This window comes from Cornus florida, unplaced genomic scaffold (assembly GCF_030987335.1).
Source record: "Cornus florida cultivar Cherokee Brave unplaced genomic scaffold, ASM3098733v1 CherokeeBrave_3.0.0_Hap2_Chr05, whole genome shotgun sequence".
NCBI lineage: Eukaryota > Viridiplantae > Streptophyta > Magnoliopsida > Cornales > Cornaceae > Cornus > Cornus florida.
The window spans coordinates 51,119,626-51,127,533 of NW_026775575.1; the positions used below are offsets into that span (position 1 = coordinate 51,119,626).

The following is a 7,908-nucleotide window of genomic DNA, read 5'->3' on the forward strand; positions in this document are numbered from 1 at the left end:
AGCGACCGTGCCAAGTTTTGGTGCCGTTGCCGAGGATTAGCAACGTCGTATTTCGAATTAACTAGGAATTTGTACACCTTTGATCTTTGTTTTACTTTATTTTATTTTATTTTTTTATTGTTTTTACTTTTGATTGGCTAGGTACTTTGAGCCAAGAGAAGCAAGTAAAGGAACTTCAAGCACAGCGAGCAAGCAAACAAAGCTAAGCAAAGCATAAAAAGTTAAAATAAAAATAAAAAATAAATAAATAAATTTGCAAAGCAGAGCAAAGCAAAAAGCTTAAAAATCTTTTGAGGTTGCTTAAGGACCCTTTGTGAGCTATTCTAAGTCCTTTTGCTTAGTTAAATCGTCGGCTCGCGTGGAGGCATTTTACTTACATTGTTAATCGTCAACCCGCATGGAGGCATTTTAATTTTCTTGCATTTTTTGAAAAGCATGGGAGCATGGGATCATTGTATATGGAGGCTTGTTGTTGATTGATTTGTGTTGTGGAGGAGAAGTGTTTACTATTTATTACTTGTTTTGTTTGTTGTTTGTGTTGATTTGTATTGTGCATGCATGGTCGTAGATCTCTAAATCGCCCACTTGTCCCATTGAATCTTAACCTTGAATCAGTTATTCGTAATCCAAGGGGAAGGGGTAATTCAAGTGAATCCATTTCATCAATGGATGACCATATTGAGGAACGTGTTGAAGACCTTAGTCATATAGACCAACAAGGCATTCTTCACCTTAATGTGCACCAACAACATGATAATATGCAAGTTTCATTAGGCATGCCTATACCTTTTGTTCCACAACCATAAGGCTAAGTTCCAATTGGAATGCCAAGGCCATTCTTTGTACCACCTCCACCTCCCATTGTTCAAGCAAATCATGGGGCTTATGTAGAACCACAAATTGTAAATCCTCCCATTGCTTTAAGAGAGCACTATATGCCTAATGAGTATAATGCACCAACATGCATTCAACTTCCTCCATTTAGAGCACATCATTATGAAATCAAGCCACAAACCATTCAAATTCTCCCTAATTATCTTAGGTTATGTAATGAAGAACCATATAGGTATTTGGATGAATTTCTTGAAATTTGTTCCACTGTAAAATATACGGACATGCCAGAAGAAGTTTTGAGGTTAAAACTCTTCCCATTCACCCTAAAAGATAAGGCAAAATATTAATTTAACAATTTAAGACCTCTTTCCATAACTTCTTGAGCGGAAATGCAACAAGAGTTCTTGAGAAGTACTATCCCGTGTCTAAAACTAATGTCATGAGAACTTTAATTCATGAATTTTCATAAGGGGATGGGGAAATGTTTCATGAGGCATGGGAATGGTTGAATGATTTGCTTAGCAAATGTCCTCATCACGACATTCCTAAATGGTAATTAGTTCAATATTTCTTTGAAAGTTTGCCAAATAACCATAAGGGCATGGTTAATGCCTCAATGAGAGGTTGCTTAGCAAATGTCCTTATCACGACATTCCTAAATGGCAATTAGTTCAATATTTCTTTGAAAGTTTGTTGGACAACCATAAGGGCATGGTTGATGCCTCAATGGAAGGTTCCTATTTAGACAAGCATGAAGATGATATGCGGCGTTTATATGAGAGCATGAGTGAAAACTCAATGCACCGATCCTTGTCTTCTAAAAATGGTAGAAATATAGGTGGAAGGAAGAATTCAAGCTTATATCAAGTGGACAATTCTAATGACATAGTTACCAAGGTGAAGTCCCTAACTCAAAGGTTTGATCAATTTTTAATCAACCAAAATTCGGCTTATGAAGTGTCTTCCTCCCCTAATAATCATTATTATTCCAATGAATCTTGTATGACTTGTTCTAGTGTGTTGCATTGTACTTCCAATTGTCCCCATGGACATGTGCATTGTGAACACCATGAACAAGTGAATGTCGCTTTTGTTAATCAAGGGAATAATCCCTATGGAACACATTACAATCCCGGGTGGAGGAACCATCCAAATTTCTCTTGGAAAAGCCAAGGGGAAGGCTCAAACCCTCCCCAAAGTGGTTTCCAAAACAAGTATATTCCACCTCCTATGCAAAGCCAAGGTTCCCAAAGTTATCGTTCATCTTACCAAGCACCAAATGGAAATCAATTTTCAACTCTTATTTTCCAAATCAATCATCATATTCTCAAGGTAATTCAAGAAGTCCCGCATTTGAAGAGAAAGTTTTATCCGCTTTGGGTACTTTTGAAGCAAATACTCAATTGCTTCACTCTCACTCCCAATCAATTGCAAAGCTAGAAACCCAAGTAGGGCAAATAGCTAGCACTTTGAATGCGAGAGAGAAAGGAAAAACGCCTTTGAATCCCCCACCGAAGCAACAATTTGTTGTGAAGACCACTTCCCCTTCGGAAAGTCGCACACTTGAACATGTGAATGCAGTGACCATTGTGAGAAGTGGAAAGATTATTAAATACCAAGTTAGTGAGTTTAATGAAGAGAGTGAACCGTCCCGTTTCATATCCTATTCCTCCTTCATTAAGTGTAAAAGACCCCATTGTTGAAAATGTTTTAAGGAAAGTTTTTGAAAATTCTTTTGAGCCAAAGCCTCCATTTCTGGATGCTTTGAAAGCATTCACATCTTTTGAAAAGCAACAAAGCAAAGCTAATGAAATCATTGATGTCTTTAGGCAAGTTAAAATCAATCTTCCTCTCTTAGATGTAATTCGATAAATTCTGACTTATGCCAAATTTTTAAAAGATCTTTGCACTCTTAAGAGGAAGAACAAAAGCCAAGCACCGAGAAAGTTGTTCTTACCGAGCAAGTGAGCTCTATCTTGCAACACAACACCCTTCCCAAATTCAAAGACCCCGATTCACCCACTAACTTTATGCACTATAGGTGACCATCTTATCAATTGGGCTCTTTTACATTTAGGGGCGAGTGTGAATCTTCTCCCTTATTCAGTTTATATTCAATTGGGCTTAGGTGATTTGAAACTGACGTCGGTAGTTTTGTAACTCGTTGATTAATCCATTAAGAAGCCTCGGGGTATTATAGAGGATGTTTTAATTAAAATTGACAAGTTCTTCTTCCCAGTTGATTTCGTTGTCATTGACACGGAACCGGCCCAAAATCCTAAGAGCCAAATTCTTGTTATCCTTAGCTGTCCTTTCTTGGCTACCACTAATGCCAACATCAATTGTAGGAAAGGGATAATGAAGATCTCTTTTAGCCACATGAAAGTAAAGTTGAACATCTTTAATCCAACTCCTAATTCTATGGACAAACATGAAGATATTTGTATTGTTGAAAAATGTTTTGAAAATGAAGTTCACAAAAATGAATCCTTGCTTGGTGTTAAAAATTCAAACGATTTACCTTTGAAAGATTTTTTAAAAGATGTCTTGAATTGTAGTGTTGAAAGGGCATAGAAGCCCAAAAATATTTTTGATAATAAGCCGTCAATTTCACTTGAACCAAATCCAACAATTTCCTTAGGGAATGGTTTGTTGGGTGGGGTTTGAAGTTCCATTCACCTTATTGAGAAGGGGATGTCTACCAAGATCTTTGATCAGGGCTAAAAGAGCCCAACGTCTTGCTAGAGACATTAAAGACTAACGCATCATGAGGTTCACTAGCCCTATTCCTCCCTTATTTCTTCTTTTGTTATTTTTTGTGTCATCTAGATATGATTTGAATTGATAATTTTAGTTTCCAGACAATTTCATGCATTTCTTGCATTTCCAGTGTCTTCTCGATTAATCGAATCCCATTTCGATTGATCGAAGCTCATCTTCGATCGATCGAACCCTTAGAAAGTTTGACTTTTCATCTTCTATTTGGATCGATCGAAACTCATTTCAATCGATCGAAATTCATTTCGATCCATCGAAGTAAGTGTTGGATCGATTGAAGACTTATTCGATCGATCGAAAATGCGTCTTTTGAAATTCCGAGAATGGCTTTGGTCATTGGGTTTCCATACCCTAATAATTTTTTATTTTATTTTATTTTATTTTCTTCTTTCTTTTTCTCTGTACCTCTTCACCTCCCTCAACTCTCGTCTCTCTCTCTCTCCCCTAACTAAAACCCTCCCTCTCCCTCTCAATCTTTTAATCTCTCAACCTCAATCTCTCACCCTTAATCTCCCCACTGTGGCGAACTAAGGTGAACCTAACCATCTCTTTCTCTCATTGTCACCAGTGAAAACCTAAAGCAAGCTAAACCATCACCGTTAAGCTCCATAGCTTCTGCCGAAGCTTTTGGCCAAAAGGGCTAAGCTCGTTGTCTCTCTTGCTCAATCTCTCCCGAAATCTCTTATTCTCATCGTGTCTGGCCGATCTAGGCCAAGGAGAGCTCAATTCAACATTCTAGTGACCTCTGCATTTTTCGACGAACCTCCGGTGAGGTTCCGGCTACGGTTTGGCCGGAATCTTCTTGGTCTCTTCCTGAATTTTTCTCTCTCCATTTCCTCTTCCAAGCTTTGGCCCGGGTATGTAGACTTTCATTTTTTTTTTTTTTTCATTTTTTTTTTGCTTTTTTTATTTTTCTTTTGCATATATTATGTTTGTTTTAAAATATAAAAATATAAAAAATGGAAAATAGAAAAAGGTATATAAAAATTGAAAAATGAAAAATCAATAAAAATAAAAATAGTAAAAATGAATGGAATTTGGACTGAAAATGACCAAAGGATTGTGACTTTGTTGAAATGAATGGAGTATTGTTGTAGTTTAGAAGGAGACGGGGCAAATATTGAATATGGATTTGTGTTATGGGCAATGTCCCTTTTGATGTGTTTGATGGATTTTTGATGTGATTTGAGCTCTAAGTGAATGTTTGGGAATTGATTACATGTTTCGATTGATTTATATATGTGTGCCTTTGTTTGAAAAAATTTTGAATGTTCATTTTTAAAGGGAACTCATGCCCGATTTTTGCAAAATTTAGTTTGAACTTTGGTTTTAAATTCTAAATGGCATGTGGTCTATTTTTGAAAGCTTGAATATAAATTGAAATTGAAAATGGATTTTTAAAGTTAGATGCTAGAGTTGGCTTGAATTGAAAAAAGAAATTAGGAAATTGAGAATTAAAGTTGAAAAAGAATTGAATTGAAAAAGAAAAACAAAAATTTCAAGTCTTTCGAAAATTGTTTTGAGACTTCAAGTTGTAAATGGAATTTAAAAATTCTTGATTGCATTTGGGATTCGAATGTCATGTACTTGATATGTTTGTTTGTGATTTGAAATGCAAAGCTTGAATGTCAAAATGGATTTGTCTTTCTTGATATTTGAAATGAAATTGAAATTGTGTTGCACTTGAAAAATTCTTGAAAATTTGAAATTTGAAATGGCATTTAAATGTTAAAATGTTGTGAGCATAATTCCTTGACTTGTTTCATTTGTTTGTTTTGAATATCAAATGCATGGATGTGTTTGATATTAAGTTGTTCTAAATGCATGCAAGCATGGCTTGACTTAGAACTTGTGCTTTTGAATTTGAAAATGAAAAGTCTTATTTAAAAATGCTTAAATGTGTTTCCAATGGAATCTTTTTGAAAGTTTTGATCTTCAATTGACTTTAGCTCGTGGTTAAGGTGCTTTGTTTTGGTAAAATGATCCTTAATTGCATATAATGCTTTGTGATCACACTTTTTGGTTTGCAAAATGTAAAAAGGAAGTTTTTAAACTTTGTTTTGAAAATGAGAAGTCGAGTTGCTTAATTTCTTCTTTTGTCAACTTTTCAATGTATGATTCTTGTTATAAAGCTTTTATACAATGCATTTGAATGTTTGGACTCCAAAGCTTTCAAAAATTCTAATTTTGCCCCAAAAGTGTTAAAAATTCCGAAGTTAACCAAATTGTCCTTGATTGAGTTGAAACTTGTTCCATTTGATTCCCTTTCCCAATTGCATGTTCTAAGTGCATTTGAACTTGTTGGTGCTAAATTATTAATTCTTACCATGCTAGGGCATAAGTTTGACATCTTTGACCCCATTTGTCAAGATTTTGAACTTTATTAAACAGAAATGTGTTAAATTGCCATTCTAAACCAAATTGTTTGAAGTCAAATGTCCAATGTTGCTTTATGACCTTGAAACTTGTCAAATGTGTTCCTATTTGAATAATTGTGTGCATTTTGGAATAATTTGCAACTTGCTGCTTGTATATACACCATTTTGCACACACTTATGTCACATTGATGGTTTTAAGAGTTTATGTGCATCCTTTGAACATATCTTCTTAGAATTGATCTTTGAATAAGTTTGGGGGAAGGAAATGGATGTTTGGAGTTCAAAATACATGCTTAGGGTGTCATTACTGTTCTTTGGCCTTAGTACCCACTTTTGAATTGTTAATTGAACTAAATGTGAGGGTCTATTTGCTTTGTCTTGAAAAGTGTCTGTTAAATTGCCATTTGCTTGATATTATCCACTTGTGATCCATTTCTGAAAAGCCAAGTAAGGGCTTATGACCGAGGTGGACTCATCTTCGTCTTCATCTTCTGCAGCTATAACATCTGCATCAGTCCACTCAGATCCATCTCTTATGGAGGCATAAGGTCCTATTGTCTGAGTAGTTTCTTCTCTCTCTTACTTTGGTAAGAAACTGGAACCAAAGTTCAAATTGGACCACGATCTATTTTCTAAGTTGGAGAAGACCAAGTGGTCTTATGATAAGCTCACCCGCAGGGGCATCGATGCCATTATGACACCAGCAGACATTATAGTCTATCCCTGGTTGGTTACATTGTTCCTCCAGCACCTCCAGTTGGATAAGGATGATCGGTTGTTGATGCATACGATTATAGATGGTCAGGATATTAACATTTCTATCCCTGCCATAGTTGTTGCTTGCCAATGCCCCCAACTCTCTCCATTGGTCGCTGACTGTGAGGATCTACTATATCCCAGCACTTCACCTTATCCCTTCGAGATAACTATGGTTGCGACATTATCTCCACAGGCAGCCTTTGAAGGCAATACATTTGGAGATCAGGTTAATATTGATCTCCGATATTGGTTATTTGATTCTGTGTTGCACCTCAATGCCTTTCCTTCAGGCCATAGTACACAGAGGCGAGAGGGGATTCTCTAGGCTTTATACTATTTGAGCCAGGTTACTGGATTTTTGTTCCTACCCTTATCTGGGAGATCATTCATAAGATTTGGAAAAATCTAATCTTTACACATAATTCTAGAGCTGATGCTTGGCATTTACCATATAACCACTTGATTACACAGCTGTTGATTGACCAAGGATATCACTTTACCCCATATGAGATTCTAGAAACTAATGTACAGAGAGCTAGGAGGGCATATGACATTGCCAAATGCACTAAGACATTCAATTCCTACACAAAAAACAGGAAGAATAGAGACAATAAAAGGAAGAGAGACCAAGAGAGAGCCGATGAGGATATAGCTGTAGAGGAGGTAGCCGATGGATCACCTCTTAGACAGTGGTGACACACTACTACTTCCGCATCTACTTCACAGCAAGATGTACCTCTTACATCTCAATAAGCCGGCCTCTCTTATGTCCCTCATACAGAGCTGATGCCATAGGCCGACATTCGATCCTGACATGACAGTTTAGATTCTAACTATAGATCTGATATCACTCAGTTGCATATAGACTTCAATTCTTTCAGAGCTGACATAACCAGGCGGCACGAGGATATTACGAGGTGGTATGATGATTTAGTGAGGAAGCATGATGACTTGGTAGGGAGGCACGATGATTTAGTCCGGCAATCTGATGACTTGAGGAGAGATATTGGGACATTGCAGATTGACCTCCAGATATCGTTCACTCGGCATAGCCGGGAGATGTCCGATATGCTCTAGATCATTACCGATATGATGGCACCGGATACTGCTATTTGATTCCACCATTTTTTCTCTTTATTACTCATTACCTACTCTGATA

General features: G+C 36.6%; 1 non-coding gene across 1 annotated transcript; it reads right to left on the bottom strand.

Annotated features, from left to right (window-relative positions):
- Positions 1 to 1,270: 1,270 nt before the first annotated feature.
- Positions 1,271 to 1,377, bottom strand: LOC132310694 (small nucleolar RNA R71). The gene has a single exon (XR_009482682.1). It is a non-coding gene; the product is annotated as a small nucleolar RNA R71 (small nucleolar RNA).
- Positions 1,378 to 7,908: the final 6,531 nt, after the last annotated feature.